The sequence below is a fragment of the Pantherophis guttatus genome, chromosome 6, assembly GCF_059756535.1.
Source record: "Pantherophis guttatus breed Tessera chromosome 6, ASM5975653v1, whole genome shotgun sequence".
Classification (NCBI taxonomy): Eukaryota; Metazoa; Chordata; class Lepidosauria; order Squamata; family Colubridae; genus Pantherophis; species Pantherophis guttatus.
The window spans coordinates 40,150,953-40,173,090 of NC_142068.1; the positions used below are offsets into that span (position 1 = coordinate 40,150,953).

The 22,138-nt window shown below is 36.7% G+C and overlaps 1 long non-coding RNA gene across 1 annotated transcript; it reads right to left on the bottom strand.

The window, feature by feature from the left end:
- Positions 1 to 9,666: 9,666 nt before the first annotated feature.
- LOC117678830 (uncharacterized) lies at positions 9,667 to 11,294 on the bottom strand. Its single transcript, XR_004595147.3, has 2 exons — positions 11,186 to 11,294; positions 9,667 to 10,022 (listed from the first exon to the last, which is right to left on the bottom strand). It is a non-coding gene; the product is annotated as an uncharacterized LOC117678830 (long non-coding RNA).
- Between the last annotated feature and the right edge of the window lie 10,844 nt (positions 11,295 to 22,138).

Here is a 22,138-nt window from a genome sequence, read left to right on the forward strand (position 1 = left end):
GAGAAAGTTCTAAAAGATTGGAGTAATAAGAATCGTTTAGTTTATATCCTACCTTATTTATGGTAGTTTATATCCTACCTTCTTTAGACCAACAAAGCATTTTGTGACACGACATTCAGCACTCATTCATGACAATTTGCCTTTCTTTTAAATAATTAATCATTACACTATTACCAAAAGCTGTCTTTTAGGGATAAATGAGAAGTAGGATGGATTTAAACTCAGGGTGGGTGATTCCCCCCTCCCCCTTAAATTGATCATATAAAATAATTTGATGGCATTGCACTCAAAAATTCCATGGGGAAAAAGAATGGATTCATATTAATGAAGTTTTTCTTTTCCTTAGCTTTAGCTGAAATGGGATTATACACAATGTTTTCTTCACCTTGGACAAGACTTTAATTTCTTCTCTGTACATAGAAATGTAATCATGATCATTTTCTTATAAACAAACTTGCTATGAAACAATGAAGATGATTGTGGCAAGTGAGGATTATCAAATAGTCTTACAATTCTCAGTTTTGTATGTGTAAAGACAATACTTCCTTAAGTCAAGCTTACTTCCTGGTTACAAGAACTCATCTCCATGGTTCTCATGAGCGAAAACAAAAGTAATCTGTCATTGCTTTCTTCTGGTATTTTTTTCTCCCACACATCTCAAATTAGTCCACAACCCTGAGATTTTCTATCTGTGTCCCATGCAAATATAAACTTAATCAAGATTCACAAAGTTTGTATTCCATTTTGCCTAGCAGAAACTTCAAGGACATTTATGAGATCTATGAGGAACAGTACAGTACTTGGGAGCCAGTTTTTCAATGGTATTCTGCAGCACAGTGATTACAATCCTTTTGATGGCAGAATAAACTCACCACAAATAACAAGGAGATCCTTCTTTGTCCATAAACATTGTTTTTAAAAATTGAATATACAAAATATCATTTAAAAATAATTCTTAAAAACCCACAGAAATAAAAATAACAAAACCAAAGCATTCTGTTGATGCATGGAGGTTGTGGGTTTTTCTGAAATTTAGCCTTCAGTTATGTCATCTCTTATGTGTAATTCAACTGGAAATAAATCCATTTTAAGAAATGCCTTTCTGAATTTCAAGCTCCTCTTTTTCTCTGGATTTTATGTCCAGACCCTGATTGCCATGCATTCTCATTGATGGATTTCCATGTTCTTCAACCTTCAACCTTTCTCTCTAACCAGAGAGAAAGAAAAAAGCACTATGACATGATGGCATTTTATCTGAAGGAGGAGGAGAAGGAAACAGGCATATTTTTCACTGTTCTATCAGTGAACTTGTTAAAGACAACAATAATAAAAAACTTCCAGAGTTTCGTTGTTCCATTAGTAATTTGTTTTCTTTTTATGATCTTGTAATCATTTTTTTTATCAGGGTGGATTCTGGGAGACCAAATGGAGCTGACTGTTTATTGGCCAGATGCTCTTCCTGATGCCTACATGGAGTTCACAGCATATATTTTCTTTTTGCACCCTGGTAGAGAAACATCTGTCACTGCCTAGGATTAAACTCTCAACCTTCAGGTAGGAGACAAGTGTCTTTAACACTTGGCCACCACGCACTTGCTGTTCCATTATTAATTTTGCAAAATGGCTTTAGAGAATAGTGATTAGTGATTGGAGAGATGGGAACATTCCTCTCACAATACACAATGCCCATCTAGAGCGAAATTGTTAGCGTCTAATGATAGTGTAAGTCACAGTTACATATTTTATATTATCTTAAAATAACATAAAAATTTCATATTCCAAAGTCCTTTTTTCAGGTTAATACCTTGGGATTGAGGGCAGAAACATCAAATTATGTGGTAAAAAAGAATGCCAATTGTCATACCAGGAGTCTAACCAAAACTGCCCACAGAGGACGCAGAAGCTGGTCACTGCTGCTTAAAAGGCTGTGTAGTGGGCTATCTAGTTATCAGAAAGATGATAAATGATATTTCATTTCTAATCATACAGTACATGGCAGGATCCTGTTGATTCTATATAGAGCAAACTATTAATCATACAAATTAATTGATTATTTCTAAGTATCCCATAAAAGCACTGCTGATATTTCAGCAGTGATTTTTGTGAATAAGTGATTGCTATATTGAATATTTACTTTGCTACATGCATATTGGAAGAATATTGCATAGGACAAAGGGCAAAAAATGATGGTTTGATATGAATTAGTTCAGCTCGTTTTTCATCTTCTGAATTTCTGTTCACTACTTTCAACCACTATGAAAGTAGTGCCTATATCCACTGACACATATATATTGTAGGCATAGATACACAAATGATCACTTATTTTATCACCCCATTTTAAGATGGTCTTTGTTCTTACTCCCAGTGCATTGCTATTGCTACTTGCAATTTGTTTTGTAGCTTCTTTACTTTGAAAATTTGGGATGTGTATTTTGTTGCCCCTGATGTGCCTACAGTATATATTTACATATTAATAAGAACCCTCTGTGCTTAACTCTATCTTGTACTGCCTTTTCAACTGCTTAGATAAGAAATATTAAAAAGCCTAAGGAGTTTTTATTTACTTCCTTTATAAACCACCCTTTATCACATAATACTGCTGATGAAATTATAGTTGAGGATATTTCAGTGTTAAATGGTAGCAACGTTGATAGTAATAAGTTTTACTAAAGAAAAAATAATTTGTTTCTGAATTGCATATGAAAATTGTATTTTTACAGAATTGTACTGTCATGCTACCCTGCAAGGGATCATAATATTTATATGACTTATATGGTGGGGAAAAAGTCTACTTAATTAAACAACCGAAGTATTGATGCAAGAAATTATCTTTTACATTCATATTTTTTTAAAATAATTTTATTGATAATTTTACTTGAATAAAAGAAAAAGAAGCAATATATAAAAGGAAAGAAGAAAAGAAAAGGAGAAAGTGACTGTAAGCGCTTTCCTGCTTTGAAGATCTCTTCACACTTTTAATTTCCTCCATTTGCATTAGAAAATGGATCAGGCAGACCCAGTGTCCTTCACCCAGGCTTTGTGTGAGACTGTGAGTGTGATGTCTTCTAGCAGGGCTGCCGATGCTGTACTTGCAGGCATCTGCAGAATCCCACAAGGTTCATGTGGCCACCTCATGGTTTCTCCTTGTCTGGTGAAGATCATTAGCTTGGGCATATTGATTGGCTGTTGGACCTTTCCTTTGCATCCGCCCCAATGTTTTGCTGAGACATGTTAGTCTGCTATGCTTCCACCCAGAAATCTCTACTGGCATGCATATCTACACTGATCATTAGGATCATTGTGAAAGGAACCCAGAAGAACCCCAATGTCCACAAGATACAGGAGCCATGGTAGTGTACAGGAGCCATTGTGGCACAGTGATTAGAATGCAATATTGCAGGCTAACTCTGTCCATAGCAGGAGTTTCATCCTGACTGGCTCAGGGTTGTCTCAGCCTTCCATCTGTCTGAAGGTTAGTAAAATGATGACCAGAATATTGGAGGCAATATGCTGACATTGTAAACTGCCAAGAGAGTGCTATAAACCATTATGGAGCAGTACATAAGTGCTATTGCTATTACTACATATCCTTTGGAAATAATATATAGGATTTACAAAAGCAGTGTAAATTTGTGTACATGACCATTACAGCAGGCATGTAAAATCTGATAACAATTTGAGGTCAGCTTATTATGGTCTGATTCAGTACCTCTATGTTTTGCTGTTTTAAAGAGTCTCCAAGGCTGCCTTTTCTATTGAGGCTAGTATCTTCTAACAATATCTTTTGTTGTATGTATATATTTACTCCACAAAAAAGACAGTTTTTTCATTTGTCACTTTTCTCTCCATGGTCATCAGGCAGTATTAATTTGCCTGCTCTGTTTAAGATGCATTTCAAAACCATATACATATTTAAGGACAATATTGTTGTTTCAACCTCAGCCAACATTTTCTTATTCTTGCTCAATACAATTTTTATCTTTAGGTTATATGCTTTTTCTTAAATCACCATATCCAAATATTTTGCTGTCTAAAACAATTATACCTTAAGCCACTGAATACTGAGTATTCCTCTATTTCCTTTTCTATGCTAATGTCATCAGAAATCAATGATATGCCTAATGTACTAAATACCAAATGTGGTTTTGTTGACTGTGAAGCTCTCAAGTACATTTTAATAAACTACTGCTGTGTCTCAGAATATTAATAACATTTGTACTGCTAATGTGGAATGTCCCATATCAGAATGATGAGTTCATGCAATGGCTATGGGAAGGGTTTGTCCCATGTAAGGAAAATTCATAATACAAAATAGGACAAAATTGTGTGGCTAAATTTGTCTTCCTAGTACATGAAAGCACATATGACATTGTTGCCATTACCAAAACTTGGTGGGAACTTATCCAGACTCACCTTTTAAATAAGCATGTCCACTTTCTTCCCTTTAGAGTTGGTATTGAAATCTTTATGGCAAGTACAAACACAACGTAGGAGTAAGAAGCATTGAAGAGTTTTTGATTTAAGAAATGAAACAAAATACTTACTTGGGCAGAAATCTGAAGTTATAGGAAGTCAGATCTACATAAAAGAACTAACAGTCCTTTATCAGCCAACAGACAAGCAAATAGAGGGAAAGGATCTATGAGCGTTGCTCAGTTGTGTAGTTTTACTTTTGTAAAACTACACAACTGAGCAACGCTCTACTGTATACTTTCTCAGACACCTGATTATATCCATGTGGAGAGTTATCCACATTTAGGTTTTTGGAAAAGGTTTTTTTGCTATAAATATTGGCATTCCCGTTATTTCCCGTTACTTCAAATATTTACTTCTAATGTTAACATTTCAGTCTCCTATAATTTGTATTTGTCTGTGTGTATGTAATGTCAATAAAGCCTTGCAAAATTAGGGACCACTATTTATAGTATACATATAATGCATAACTTTTCCCTTTAAAAACGCAGAACAATCAGGAAAGAACCAGCATTTTGTGTGTGTGTGATTAGGCATGGAAAACCATGGCATATAACTTTACTTCATAGTTACTTATGTGATATGTGCAACTTTTGAAATTCAGAACAAGATACGTTGAACAGATGCAGCTCTGAATTGCTACCCCATTCCTGAACTCTACAAATCTATTCTTAACAAAGAAACTGCAGCACTTTTATAGATAGTGGAATGGATTGTAGCTTTACAGCCTTCTGAAATGCCCCGTATAGTGGAAAACAGGTCATCCTCTTTAAGCTGCATGGCAATCCTCCTTTATCAGCCCTAGGGCTTTCTGTTCAAGGTAGGATTATATCAAATTTTATCCGTTAGCTTCAGTACCATTCCATTGAATGGCATATGGAAGACAGTTTTCTGCAGTCACCTTGCAACGATCTCATTTTTCCACTCTGCATCCCTTCTAACCTTGCCATTTTCATTTAGACTAACCTGCCAAACCCAGTTATTCATATTGCCAATAAACGAGCACTCTGCACTCATTATCTGGCAAGAAGTGCAAGATGGATGTGTGTGCATACTGTGTGCTGGGGGAGTGCCAGTTGCTGGAGGGTTTTGGCCCTTCTCTTCTACTGTTAATCCATCTCTTTGTGAAGAAAGACCCTTTGCTTCAAAGAAACAATACCAGTTGCATGTCATCATTAGTCTGGAAATTATAAGAGAAACCTTCCATCACTATCGGCACAATTACCTTCCCATTCGCCTACTCTACCTCATTAAAAGAAAAATGTTACAATTATGGCAGAGACGGGAGAAACAGATTAATGTTCTGTTTCTAATGCATTGATGAATTGGCACTTAGTCAAAGAGATCCTTTTAAAAAAATTAATGAAAGGCCTTTTTTTTCCAAATGAAAATTATAAATAAAATAGAGAGTTCAAAATTATTATCTTTCAGCAAAATTAGAATCGTTCACATACAAATCAGCAAACTGCGTATTTTGCTATATATTGGAATTTTTTTAACCCTTTCCCTTACTTCCTGCCCCTGGAAACATCTCTAGATCTTTCCAGATATTCCTGCCTTATGAATATTGATGGACTCAATTATTAGACCAGGGTATTTATTTGGGAATAAGACGCTTAAGTCCAAACAACTTTTACTTCTAAAGACAGCTGGCCCTTTCAAGGATCCAGAAAGATTGTGCTCTTCCAATTTTTAAGCCCCTAATTAAATAAGAGTAATGATTTCCCAATCAAGTCAATATTTGCCAGTCAGTGGGAGAAAATGAGAGATATATATATAGGTATGTGAGACAGAAAGGTGACCAAATTCAAAGGTAGCCATATATGTGTGTGTGTGTGTGCCTTTCTGTCTCACACACTCACATCCTTACAATTCTTCTCTACATATCAAATCTGTGAGAAAAAAACAAAAAAATGAAGGGGAATGGGCATGCAGCATAATCTCATTATGTGCAGCATAATGTATTTGCTATGTAGATTTGTGATCTTTGTTTCAGGTAGAGTTCTCACTGTTGATTTTCTCCTTTGAAAATTTTAGCATGGGCAGTGAAATACTAATGATGCTAACTGTTCTTTATGATATATAGATGCACATGATTGTCATGGGAAGGAAGGAGTGGTGGGTTGCTACCGGTTCGCCCCAGATCAGGTAAACTGGTAGCAGTGGTGGTGGGAGGCTTTGCCCACCCATCCGGATGTCTCTGCACATGCGCAGAAGCATCGCATGCGTGTGTGCACCCACGAGGGAACCAGTAGCAAATGAAATTGAAACCCACTACTGGAAGGAAGGACATCCAGCTATTCAATTCTTCATTCTTTAAGGGTTGTTGTTGTTGTTGTTAGTTGCAAAGTCATGTCCAACCATTGCAACCCCATGGACAACGTTCCTCCAGGCTTTTCTGTCCTCTACCATCCTTTGGAGTCCATTTAAGCTCATGCCTACTGCTTCAGTGACTTCATCCAGCCACCGCGTTCTCTGTCATCCCCTTCTTCTTTTGCCCTCAATCTTTCCCAGCATTAGGTTCTTCTCCAGCGAGTCCTTCGTTCTCATTAGGTGGCCAAAGTATTTGAGTTTCATCTTCAGGACCTGGCCTTCTAAAGAACAGTCAGGGTTGGTCTCCTGTAGGACTGACTGGTTTGATCGCCTTGCAGTCCAAGGGACTCACAGGAGTCTTTTCCAGCACCATAGTTCAAAGGCCTCAATTCTTTGGCGCTCATCCATCCTTATGGTCCAACTTTCACAGCCATAAATTGCAATGGGGAAAACCATAGCCTTGATTATACGCACTTTTGTTGACAGGGTGATGTCTCTGCTTTTTAGTATGCTGTCTAGATTTGCTATAGCTTTCCTCCCCCTCATCTTTAAGGGGAGAAGGAGATTAATTTTTTCTCTCCTCCTTTCCAGTTTTTTTAGGCCCATTCAGGGTAGTAGACTACAGGAGCAGTCTTTCAAATTATTTCCCAACAGAGATTTCTTACTCTTAATGGGATAATAATTTGGGTTTGGTTTACTTCTGTATTAATGTCGGTCAGAATTGAAACTAATGACAGACATTGAATTAATGTGATATGCTAGTTAGTTCACAGCTATCTCTGTGGGGAGCCTGTTCAAGACTGTTAAGTTCACATGAAGATTTTCTTAAAAGGAGTAATAAAGAATAAAAATCTTAGACACTGGTCGAACAAATTTAAATAGCTGCATTTATCCCCCTCCCCTCAAATTAATCAGAGGATGTTTATGATGCTTAGGCTACACTCCTAAAACTATTTGCTTTATTGGAAGAACATAGGAGTGCATGGCTTGTACTGGTTGGTGAGCAGTACTCAAATTTTATTTTAAAACTCTGCATAAGATTCAAAATGCTACATGAACTTCAGGCTAATTGGTTATTATGGTCATTCAGCAATGTTTTTTTAAAAATGTATTCATTTTCATTTACTCTTTGCACTTCAAATTATGACTGAGTCACCCACTGGAAAAACTCCAGAAAAACATTTAATTCACAAATTGTTTTTATAATCTTGACCTTCATAGCTTTATGTGATCTCTTTCTTTCTCTTTGTTGCAGTGCAACATGGAAAAGAAAAAAGTAACTACAATGCGGTAAAGGTTATAACTGCTTTCTAAGTATGAGCAGCAGATTCTGTTAGAATCCTTTAATGCTTTGTATAATTGCTTAGCATTAATTCTCTGGGAGAAACACTGAAGTGACCTATTCAGGCACTGAGAGATCTTAATTCCTGTAGTGCTGAAAGAAGCAGAGCTTACAAGATACTACTATTAATTATGACATGCTTACATGATGGCTTTAACTGTGGACAGCAGGGTATTCAAAGCATCCACTGGTACTTAGGAAGCTATATCTGTAAAAATTTACTAGCTAAAATTTACATATCTGTAAGAATCCATTGGTTTTTTTTTCTTTTGCAAACTAATCAATTGCCAGTATTTTTTTCTCATGTTATAAAAAGAACCCCAAGAACTGGTATGTACATACTCTTGGAATGTAACATCTTTGTCCAAAGGAATACCCATTTCTTTTAACTTTATGCTTAATCTTGACCTTGAGTTACATGTTCCTTACACAGAGTTTAAAATAAGTAGAATTAGAATTTCTATTACATTTGTTAAAAGTCTGTAGAGATTCTCAGTCCTCCAGATCATGGTTGTCCCCAAGGTACTTTTTCAGGAGGCAACTGGACTTTCTTGTGTTTTCTTTTGAAGACGTTTTGCTTCTCATCCAAGTAGCTTCTTCAGGTCTGACAGGATAGTGGGGCATGGAAGGATTTATATTCCTTGCAGACAGCTGGTAATCTGCATTCTTTTAGAGGGTCATTGAAGGTTTATCTGTGTACTCAGGGTCACTTGAGTAGTGCCCCTGGTTCCTACTCTGTCTGTCTGCAAGGAATATAAATCCTTCCATTTGCCCCTCTCCTGTCAGAGTTGAAGAAGCTTCTTGGATGAGAAGCAAAATGTCTTCAAAAGAAAAAACAAAGTTCAGTTGCTTCCTGAAAAAGCACCTTTGGTATATTATATTTGTAATTCCAAACTTTTAGGCATTGACTCTTCAATGATATTGCTGTTGATCTAATGATACACAATAGCAGTAGAACATTTTATGAACAAATCTGGACCCAATAGTAGGTTTAGAAAGGGAAGTTCAAAATAGAAACAAATGTCTTAATTAAGCCCTAGGATCATGTGTTTATATGTCAGCCCCACTAATGTCCTATTTTATCAGCAGCAACAAATAAGGATAAGCCAGAATGTGTGGCATAGAGCTATTGGTACATATAGGGACCCTGTGTTGTTAGCGAATTACACATAAAGCCCATACTTTACAAAAATTGAAAAGAACAGTCATAAAGTTTGAAGGGCAAATAAATAATGCTTATCGCTTCTCTCAGAATCTTTTATCACTCTGGTTGTATAATAAGATATAAATACAGCTTTCAGAAATATATAAGAACATAAGAAAAATGTTCCTAAATCAAAATAACTGCCCCTCTACTCCATGCATTCAATGTCATGCAGTGGCCACACAGATGTTTTCAGCATCACAATATGAACACCAGGGAATGAGGCCCCCTATCAATTCACATTTAAGGTGTTTTAAGGAGAATTGTCAGGCTTCTCTGTTGGCAGCTTAAACTGAATATGATTAATTCTATAAATGTATCGCTCAGATTATGATTTGATATATTGAGAATACTCTGCTTTATTAAGGAGAAAGTAAAACTAATAACACTAGCATTCCAGTAGGTACTTGATTTTCAACTGAGAATCCTGTATATAGGCAAATTAGCAGAGAAAGTTTCAGGATATTTTTCTCTTGTTCTTTCAGTGTAAAGGAAATAAGCTTGCTCTCTTCTAGAAAAAAAAGAGCCATCTGCACCTGTTGATTGTTTGGGAAATGGTTTGTAGACTTATTATCAAATTTAAAATCAGCTTTCACACCTGTGATTCTGGAAATAGATAGTAGCTGTTGATAGTCTAGTCCTTCATGAATTTTTTCCATTTTCTTTCAAAGCCACAGAAATTGATAACATCTGATAGCAGCAAATTCCAAAGTTTAAGTATGTATGGTATTAAAGAGGAAGGGGGAAAAAAATATCCCAACCGAAAAGCCTCAGATGCTTTAGTCTTTCATCATAATGAAGGTGCTATGACCCCTTAATTATTTTGATTGCTTTTTTTAAAAAAAAAAATTTCAAGTTCCATAACACAGTATTCCTTTTTAGAAATGGGCATAAATTATATCTGTGGATATAAAGCCAAGAAATGGATATAAAGCCAAGCCACAGACAGCATAATTCAGATGCAGTTCTTGAAGATATATTGACCAGTATGAAGCATCAATCATGTTACTGGTTCATCCTTATTTACCAAACATGATATCGCAGTGTCAAAGTGTGAAAGTCAAGTAAAAACTCTGAACATGAGGTCAAGGTCATGACATAATGTAACTTCTGATCTGATAGCTTAACTTGCAGGCCAGTCAAACTGGTGGTCCACAGGCTGGATGTGTCACACGTAGGCCATGCCCACCCCAGCTCTGCAAAGGCAAAAATTGCACCACGCCACAATATGTCATGTGATGCAATCAAGTTTGACACCCATGGCTTGAGGGAAAGTAGGCTATACATATTCTGATAGCTTCTTGCAGAGGAATTTGTTCGTTTCTTATTTACATTTTGAGGGCTTTAGCTAATTAAGTCAAATGTGACTCTGCAGACTGAAGCATAATATCTGTAACTGCAGCGGATCAGAAGTAGCCTAGCCTTAGTCCTAGATTAGATCCTTGTATCTGATCACCAGGCCATCATCAAACGGATGATTTGTCAGGCACACGAGTAGTAGATGAACAAAGATTTAGGAGATAAAAGGAGAAAGATATGACATGAACAGTCTATGGAGGAGTTCCAGGTTTGTTCTGTTTTCTATTTTCCTTCTTATAATGAGCATCAGTATAAAATAGTGACAGCAGGATTACCAGGATAATCTAGAAATCAGTTGGGAGTGCTTGTAGAATGTGGTGCACTGACTATTTGATCACATCATTTCGGCTTTATTGACCACATCATTATCTTGCGGACAACCCTGTAATTAACATAGGGAGACCTAAGATTGTAAGTTTTGGTCACTAACATTTTGCCTTGCCTAAGAATCTCTTCAAATAGCTGATCCTTTAGAGCAGGGGTGTCAAACTCACGTTGTCACGGCAGCGTCAGGTGACATATGAGGACTCCCCCCCCCTTCGCTAAACCAAGCGAGGGGATGGTCACTGTGTGATGCATCCGGCCTGCGGGCCGGCAGTTTGACAGCCCTGCTTTAGAGCAGTGTTCCAGAACCTTGGCAACTTTAAGATATATGGATTTCAATTCCCAGCATGCTGGCTGGGAAATTCAGGAAATTGAAATCCACACATTTGAATCACAGCCAAGGTTCAGAAACAATATTGTAGAGATTTCATTGGAACATGAAATGCATCAAGAAAGACTAAGTCTTTGTTTCTCTGACAGTCAAATCTCCAGTTACTTTTATTCCAAATTGAATTTACTGCTTCTTCTACACAAAAGGCCCCAGAGCCAGGGCCGGATTTTCCTATAGGCTAAGTAGGCTTCAGCCTAGGGCCTCAAGATCAAGAGGGGGCCTCAAGATCAAGAGGAGCCTACATTCAAATTGTTAGCAAAATTAAAATTACACTTTCACTATAGGTGAAAGGGCCTCATAAGTGGAATAGCCTAGGGCCTCTTTTCATCTAAATCCGGCCCTGCCCAGAGCCATCACTTAAAGTCATAATTGTACAGAACTAGATTTTGCATATGTTTTAGGGAAAGGAATAGTATAAATTGTGCAATTTTGTTATTCAGATTGTCTACATGATATTACTAGTTCAGTTCAGAATGGAGAAAAGGAGCTAATTTTCCTTACATTGCAAAGTCCTAGCCTGGCAAATGTACAAATAGTAGCTTTGTAAGAATTTGTCAGACTGGGTTTTGTGTGCACAAGGCCTCCAGCTAAACTTATGACAGCAATAAATATGAGTGAAATGTTATTTGAGCTCTGACTTCAGGAGTAATTTTGTTCTCTGCTACTGCATTCAGAACAGTGAAGAATTACAATAGCCACCATTTGGTATGGCTTGGATTTGGGAAAAGAAGCAAGCAAGCAAGTCCAAATCCTTATTCATTGTTGCCAAAGGAGATCTCAGTGTTCACTATTCTTCAGGGACTGCTATTATATGAAAATGAGCAAGACAAGCACCTGTTAGTTCAGCTGAGAAGAGTCAAATGGGAAAAAAAACCTATTCAAAATCTCATTTCAACTACAGCATTGTTGTTATTTTGTTATTTTGTTTTCCATATGCCGGTAACTGGACATTAATATATCAAGCCTGCAGATAGGGAAATGACAACCTGCAGAGGACATTTAAAAACAAGGGTAAAGGAGTCCCTGTGGATTTTACTCCGACTATAGGGGATGGTGCTTATATCTGATTCAAGGCCATTGACTCAGCGCTATCCAAAGACATTTCCACGGTCATGTGGTCAGCATGATGTCACGGAGCAATATTATCTTACCGCTGAAGTGGTACCTATTTATCTCATATTTGCATGCTTTTGAACTGCTTGGTTGGCAGGAGCTGAGGTGCGGATGGGAGCTCATCCCATCACATGGATCTCAGGTCTTGAACCTGGGCTGTCGGCTTTCCAACCCAGCATCTTAAACTTTGAGTCACCATGCTGACTTTGCAGGAAGACATGCACTAACATATTCTATAGCTCCACTAATTTTTTTTCCAACAGTTTAAGTTCCCAGCAACGTGGGAAGAGAGAGATGTGAGATGGGCTTACAAGAAGAAAATTAAACAAACTCTTATACTGTCATAGAGCTCACTCTAATGAAGCTGGAAGCTGAGACTGCTTTATCATTTTATGATGGTTTTTTTCATCAAATTCCTTATGAACAACAGTCCAATGAACAACAAAAACAATATACTGAGATTTTAGGAGTAGAGACATGTAGCTAAGAGGTTACCACTGCTTCCCTGGACTTAGTCTAGATCTCTCCAAGGGAGGTACATCACATGATTTGAGAAACCCTGATCTATGTAGTAACTCAGAGTTGATACCAACTTGATGGTATATAATCAATCATGTGGTAACATTTTGTAAATAATTTCTAAGGGAATGAAACAATTTTTGAAATGTAATTTAATTTAAAATATTTGCTATTTTAAATTAAATATTACTAAAGCTTATATTTCTACAAAGGTAGCAAATTAGCTTTGCACATGGCAGCTCAGCTGTCCAAAATCACATTATTGGGCAGATAGATGCCACAGAAATTTAATAAATACATAAACAAATAACTTTTACAAGGATATTGTTCCTATTGGAAAGTACACAGAGATCCTTCTATAGATAGCTAATTAAGGTCTGGGAGAATAACGTTGATGTCCAAAATGGCTTCATATTTTAAAATAACTCTGACACAGAATTTAATTAAACTTATTCTAGTTTTGGATTATAACTCTGTAAATTGGTATACACCATATATAAATTTGGGTTTTTATTATTATGAAATCTTCAATCGCTCATACAGAAATTATTGCAAGTGTTAATTTATACTATGTTGATTATTTTTGTTGTAATTCATCTATTACTTGGATTTTAACAATAGTATTTAGAACAACAAAGAACATTCAATTACTTGAATGAATTACTAAAAATTTTAACGTAAGTATGAGACTTGTCAATAACATTTATTTACTTTGTGTTTTATTCTTCATTTTTGGCCTTTCTTTTTTCTCTTCTTTTTTTTAATTGTTTTTTTCCCTTCTCTTAATAAAGGAATTATTATTAAAAACAATAATGACAACAATAGTAAAGCTTACCTATGAAACTTTTACAATGCATACAGGTAGTCCTCGATTTATGACCACAATTGAACCAACACTTCCATTGCTAAGCAATGTGGTCATTAAGTGAATCTGGGTTTTGTTTGCTTAAATTGAGCTTAGTCATATAAAATAATATTCTCAATGAACCAACTTAATAAACTGAGAATATCCTTTTCAGTTTTAATATTATTCTGTCTTTTTATCATGACACAAAGAGCAGAAAAAGTAATCGCACTAGAATATCTTCCACTTGACTTTTCCAACGATGCAGGATAACCTGACCTTAGTTTTCCTCCCTATCTACGCTCAATACTTTAATCTTGTAACTCTGAGAGCCTTTCCACACTACTGAATTTAAGGGCTATTCGTTGATGTTTAAGTTAGCCTATAACTATACTAGCATGAAATTTACTTTCTATTGCTTCTTTTCCTAGTTATGGCTTCTCTGACATCTCTCCAAGGTAATATGTGACCCAGCTCAGGATTTTACTTATCTTGAACTTGTAGCTGGATGAAGTCAAAATAAAGGAAAAATGCACCTTTGATATCAAATACAAGTAACAAAACCAAAAGTTGTATCTTACATTGGATGAGAATAAAATGAAAGTAATGTCATGAGGACAAGATTATGCCATAGTTAAGTGAAAAAGGGACAACTGATTTTAGTTTCATATATAATCCTGAACATATTACGGTAGTGGTAAGACCATGCTTGCTGGTTCAAATATTCTTCATCCTGATTGATAACATCAGTGAAATCCCTCTGCACCATGGTACAATAAGTACTATAGAAACAAAGAATGTAGGTTAGCAAGTCAGGATCAAGAATGCAGGAGAGACTTGTGTTAGCATGACACAAAAAGCAGAGATAACTCCAGACAAACTTGAGAGGTCTGAGCGACTCAATATTATTAGCATTAGTAGAAAAATATCCAGGAAAGGATGTGATTTTGTTTCCAGAAATGGGCAATCTTTTATCCTTTGATTTATATGCAGAGGTGACAGAATACTGCCTTCCAATGCCACAAGTGTTCATTAACTTTCAAGGAGTCTTGTATCCAGGAGTAAAAGTCCCATCTTATCCATGAAAGCCAACTGGGTGACTTTGGGCAGGTCACTTTCTCTCAGCCCAATTGACCTCACAGGATTGTTGTTGTGGGGAAAATAGGAAGTGGAAGGTGTGTTGATATGTTTAAATATTGTTTGATTACTTGGCATAAATATTGAGATAAATATTGTTTGACCACTTGGCAGCAATTGATTCTTGTGGGTTTGATTCATGCTATAAGATATACTGCCTTCCAGCATCTAGGTCAGGGGGTGTCAAACTTTCGGAATCACGTCAGTGTCATGCAACGTATCAGGACTGTTCCTCCCTTTGCTAAACTGGGCATGGGCGTGGCCAGTGTGTGATGCATCTGACTTGTGGCCGTGAGTTTGACAGCCCTGATCTAGTCGTGCACACATGTTTGGACAGTAGTGGACCAGTAGTGGACCAATAGTGGGATTCAAATCCTGGCGCTACCAGTTCGCTATTGGTAGCATACAGGCACGGGCGCTCACTTCACAAATGTGGTGCTTCTGTGCATGTGCAGAGCATTTTTGATGATGTCGTCTGCATAGGTGGGCGGAGCCTCCCGCCACCACTACCAGTTCGCCTGAACTGGGGCGAACTGGGAGCAACCCACCACTGGTTTGGACTATTGCTGCTATTCAAGTAGTATGAATCACAGGAAACAAAGACATTTTTTTAAAAAAAATAGCTTCATCGATTAATTAAATGCACATACAGACATGAGGCTTGCTACTACATTAACTTATGGAAATCAGGTAAAGTATAAACTGAGCTAGTAGTAAAAAAATCTGTTCAAAAAATAATCCATTCAAAGCCTAAGAAGAGATATTTTAAAAAACAGAATCCTGTGTGCTGGACTGAAGATTTTCACCATAATAAGCACATCCAGGCTGAGCCTTTGACTATGAGATTCCAAATTCCTTTTTCTGAACAATTATTTCTGCAATATTGAAGACCCTTCTTCAATGGAAAGGTTCTCTCTGGGGAAATTTCACACAGTTTTATATAGACTGTTTCAGTCTGATGTTGCCTTGAACTAAACCCTTTATTTCCATTAACTGTGACAGTGAAGAAGCAAGTTTAGAGGGCAGATTCTGTTATAATAGGACCAAATGTTTTATCCCATTGACAAGTAGGTATATATTAGGTAGAGACAAGAAATTAACAATCATGTAAGAGACCACAATCATTTTATCTTCTATAGTGATAATTGGTACTGGAATCTTGCAACTATGCTTTCATGGCCTTTTAGCCTTGGTATAAACTTATAAAAACATCAGGGTTTGAGTCACAGCAAATGCAGTGCTAGCTATTAGGCAAAAATTAAGTGGGCTTGAAAAACTGCCATTCATTCCTGCCTTACATAGACAGATAGTTCATCACAAACATATTTACACAGGTTGACAAAACTGTCTTGAACTGCATTTCATTCATTGTCTGCATTAATTTGACACAAACACACAGTTAAAATGCTCAAAGTATTTAAATGTCTGCTTAGATATCCATTTTTTTAAATATTTGTATATCACTTTGCATTTAAAATTCTTACAAATCAGTAACCTCAATTTTTAAATTAAATGTGCACTTTGATTTTGAAGTACCATGAGTTTAAATATTCATAGTCCCAAGTTTATTTTACAGAATTCTCTGTGGTAGGATATGATCATGGAACTTTGACTTATGAGTTTGATAAATAATAACAGTAGCATATTCCTCTCTCCATATTTTTCAAATAAGTCCATATTCAGGTTTTGTTACCACAGGATGCTGAACATGCATGGATCATAGGATAGCAAGCTTAGTCCAAGTTTTCTATATTTATTTCTATACCAGACTCATATTTGGCATATGATGATATGGTTCCCTAGTGTTGTGGCCCGTACGTGGCCTGTGCAGCTAGTAGCTGATTCAGACAGCAAGGAGGCTGGCGTGGTGCTGTGCCAGCAGCCTGTGCAGCTGGCACTCGAGTCAGACAATGAGGAGGCTGGAGAAGATGTGGTGTCAGAGGCGGGGATTCAGCCAGGGCCTTCAGAACCTCCAGAACCTCCCTTAAGTGAAGAGGATGAAGAGGAGGAGCCTCTTCTCGATGCACGGGCATGCAGAGCTGCTAAAAGGCAGGAGTGGCTCCTCAGGAGGTGGTCTCCTCGAGAGTAAGGCTTGGGGCTAATTGGCCACTCCCTTAGCCTATTTAAGGAGAAACGCCGACTGAAGCAATTTGCAGGGAACAACTTAGTTCACATACCTTCGTGTCTTGTCTTGCTTATCTTATCAGCTTCCTGCAAATTGCTTCTGGGCATTCTGCCAACCATAATAAGCTTTCAGTTATTATTCTTTGAATTCTTGGCAGCTGTTATTGCAGTTAATTAACAGCCATTGTTGTAAAAGACTGGTTTATTTAGTAAACTAAGGTTTGAACAGACTTTGTGTGTGCTGCGTTCTTTGGGGTCCATAGCTGGGGCAGAACACCTTATGACAAGTTTTTGCCCAAGTAGAGTTTTTTGGGTTTTTGTTTTTTTTCCACTGACTACAATTGCTAAAATGTTATCTGTGCCAGTCTGAGGTAGGAAGCATTCCAAAATTAATTTCAGTCTTAAAATAAACAATATAGATAGTCCTCAAGTTTAAACTGTAATTAAGACCACAATTATTGCTTTAAGTCATGCTAGTTCTTAAGCAGGGGATCATCACATGACGGCACTGATTTTACAACTTTTCTCGTGGTAGTCCTTAAGCGAGCACCATGATCACTAAGTGAACCCATTGTTTTCTATGGGAACTTCTTTTCTGGAAACTATTGCCAGTTTTTGGCAATTTTCTGGCAAAAAACATGTTGCAAATAGCCATAAATAAGGGCTAGTGGCTAAGCACCCAAAATTTGATCATATGACCATGAGGTGTGGCTGTCAGAACTTGAAATGTGGGTTGTAAGTACTTTTTTGAGCTGTCCATTATAACCCTGAATGATTACTAAATGACCAGTCATAAATCGAGGACTATTGGTAAAAAATCTTTCTCTTTTAGGGTGATGAGCAGTTTAGAAATGTGAAATATAAATTAATCAATCAATCTCAAACTAAAAGAAAAACAACTAAAAAAGCCATATCATTGCATCATTGTCACCCACTGTGATCCCCAAAATCACAGTGGATTATCATTCAGACAAAGTTTGCCTGTTTCTGGATCATGTTTAGAATGGAGATGGGGTTTTATATCTCCAGTTTCCCTACGTACAATGCTACCTACCAGAGATGCCTAATTCAATTTAAGTGTATTAGATTAAGATTCATTTTAAGAGATTAAACAATTATATTTTCTTAGATTAAATCTGTTTAATCAATTCAATCAGATATTCCTCAGAGAATGGATCAATAATCAGAACCAGCTATAAAATGTCTATCTAATTATGGTTTTCTAAAGGAATATTTTAGGAAATATCTTAATTTCACATAGGGCATGAGACAGGAAAGGGGAAAGGGAAGGGAAACGGAAAGGAAGGAGATTTTTCATGCTTCCTGCTAGCTTCCCACATGAAAACTCAATGGAAAACTGGCAGAAAGTTGAAAGTTGTGCTGTTCCTACTGCTTTTTAGTCTGTCTCTGGTCATTCCGTTCCTCTGTTTAAGAAAATACATTGGACCCAATGCGGCACAGGTTGTCTAGTGTTTCTTAAACATAAAATGTATGGATCAAAGTATGAAGCATAGATTAACTTTCATGATTATATACGATCCTGAACTTTGAAAGGTCTGATGGATCCTCTATGTTCCACACAAAGACAATGAGTTTTCAGGTTGACTCTATAAGAGGATTGATGCTATTCCATCAATTAACACTCTTCTGCAGTGAGATATGCACCTTTTCCTATGCTTGACTCTGAATTGTTGCCTGGGGCTGTATTCCAAACCAGGAATGGAACCAGGACAAAAATTAAATTGAATACATTTTTTAAATAAGTTTTCTCTTTGAGTGTTTATTACTTTCCCTCTTCTGTCCCATTAAATATAATGATTGTGACAGGGCTTTGGAAATTGCTTTCAACAGTTTGGAAGGCCGTGTGTGGCCCAGGACTCCAGATTGCATATATCTACTCTCAGATATATGCCTCTGATACAGCAATTCACTTGAGAAGTCAGGTATATTTACCAAAAGTATTTGATAATGTAGAATAAAGTACAAATCATACTCATCATGCCAGCAATTGTTAAGTCAATGTGTAACACTGCTATGAACTGATGATTGTAACTGTGTGGTACTTGTTATATCATTTATAATTTGAACTAAACTTCAAAACCATATTTCAAAAACCATAACAACCTGGCATGGAAAAGTCAAGAACAGACGTTGGCTTTAGAAGCAATGCCATTTCGTTTATTAAGTATCCAAATGCTTGATCAAAAGTGAGGAAAAAAGCACCCCTTTGATGTTTATCCCATAACATTTTACTTAAAAAACTGAAATTCACCAGTTAACATGGCAATTGAAATGATAAGAAGCAGAGGGTTGAGGACATGGATTTCAAAACAATGCAGCAGATGGACTCATCATCTGTGAAAAAATGTGATGGAGCAGTTGCAGAGCTGACTGTATTGCTCCATTCCCAGCCTAGCAGGGATAGATCACAGATTCTTTTTGATCTGAATGACCATATATTTATTCCAACGCAGTATAAGAAAATAAGAGAACATATGCAGCAATCAAATAATATTCAAAAATATAATAAGAGAGCACTTTATTTGATTTATTTGTTTGTTTATCTAATTTCTTAAATGCCCATCTCCCTCATAGAAGGGTTCTGGGCGGTGTATACCTCTTCTGGCAATCAGGAAACCCCAAAAAGTTTATAATGGGTGTTCCCTATCACAGTTGGCAAATATGCAGCAACTTTCTGGTTACGTCTGCAACAAAGTTTTATCTCATGAACGGAGTTTTTCCGAACACCTTATATCAGCTCTGGACCATCGTTACTCACACTCATTTTATCAAGGACCAGGAAGAAGGAGTTTATTTCACCTGGGAGAATGTATTGATTATTCCTGCTATGGCTAAGGTATATTTGTTTATACCACCAGGTGGCATTTCGAAGTTAAGAAATATCTGTTTCGCAAGTTGTTGGAATAAAAATTTCTCCTTTATCCAAGCATACAACCAAGGGCAGGGCAAAACAAAGAATGACCAACCTTAACTCTAAACTAAATGTATATGTTCTAAACTATATGTTCCACTATTAAATGGGAATATAGTTTCTAGGGACCATGCATCTAAGGAAAAGAGGTACAATTGCTGTCCAAGTTATCCTTTTTAATTTCCTAGTAAAACTACAAGAGCATTCAGGAGCTAATTCTTTAGATGAGAGAGTGCTAACTTTATCAGCTCAGAGATGGTTCTAAATAAATTAATAATTCTGGAGTCAAAGAAGCAAAGATCTGGTGAAAGATCATTTTTTTGCCCTTAATCTTTCATGGAATTCCACCGAGATCTCATAAAACTCTAGGGTTCTACAGAACACAATTTGAAAAACTGCTCTAGACAGCAAAGCCTGGCAGCCTTGTCTGAAAACAGGCGACTTTTACATTAGAGAAAATATGGATAAAGTAACAGCAGAGTTAATGGACTTGATTGAATGACCCTGAAAAAGAGACAGAACTGCTGAGACAGCTCCATTCCATGTCTTTGAACATTAGACTTTGAAAAGAGAAGAGGAAAATCTTAAGAATTTAACAAGGGCTCCTGGGAAATTACTCAGAAAAAACTAGTCTGTTTTTACTTTGATGTACCTTATATAGAGGTATTTATCTATTATGTCCTAGAAATGAGGGAGTATTTTGTGTTTGCACCCTTCTCTTTTGCAAATCTCAAATTATTTCTATCCTGTTTATGCAAATTTCTTCGTAGGATGTAAACAGTTTGAGACGGGGGGGGGAAGGGGGGAGCTAAACTCATGGATTTATCCCTCCAGGCAAAGTGCTTTGAGTCCTTATTTCTTAAAATACAGGATCTGAATACTTGCACTTTCAACTATGTTAATTATGCTAAGAAAGAGTTGCTTTCACTTTTTTTTCCCTGACTGGCTCCTTGTTTTTGATACATGGCAGGCAGAAATGAGCTGTGCATTTTAAAAAGGAGTTAACTAAAACTGACAAATTTCTTTTATACACAGGCTAGAAAGAACTTCAATATATTAGCTAGTCCTTGACAGTTGTTTAATGACCATTTGAAGTTTAACAAACTCAAATGTATTACTTACGACCCATCCTCAAAGTCATGACTATCATACCACCCCTATGGTCATATGATCACATTTGGGCATTTTGCAAACAGCTTACATTTGCAATTAGTTGTATCCTGTGGTCACATGATTGAAGTTTGTGACTTTTATGCTGTTTTTCATTGCATAAGCTGGATTCAGACTTACAACCATGTGATTCACTTAATGACTACGGTGACTCACTTAATGAGCATCATAAAAATGATCACAAAATTGAGTCCAGTCACGTGGTGACTTTACTTATGTCTGCAATGACTTACGGCTAAAATTTTAGGGCCAAATTGTGGCCAAAAGTCAAGAATTATCTACATGTTTCTATTTCTTGCATATCATTCATTTAGCTAAATGTTGGAGAAAGTGAAATTGTCACATTTATCTTTACTATTGTGTATATTTTCTCTCCCCCTACCACTCCCAAGTTTTGCAGATATGGAAATTGTCTCAATTTGCCTAGCAATATGATCCTGCACTCAAACTGCATCTTTATATCAAACTACTTCTCATAAGTTAGTGGGGGTTCTATGTTGGAAATAATTGAGTGTGATTATTGGCTAATTAATTGAGGGTAAAGAAGGGTAGAATCCTAATCTCAAAAGCAATACATTTATGAAAACAATTCAGATAAATCATCTCTCTGCTTCCTCTATAAAAATCAATAGATGTCTCCAAGATGGCTGGCCTTCAGAGAAGTTCTTTTTTTTTTTATTGAAAAGTTTTACAAAAAGTTTACATATTCCCCCCCTTCCCTACCTAAACCTCCCCCCCCTCCTCTTCCCAGAACAAATTACAGGGTATAACCTTCAACAATCATAATCAATCCTAGTCTAAATAATTATGACATTCCACATCTCTTATTCCTTCAATTCCCTAATTACCTGTCTAGCTTTATTACTTAAAGACACACCAAATATCTATATAAT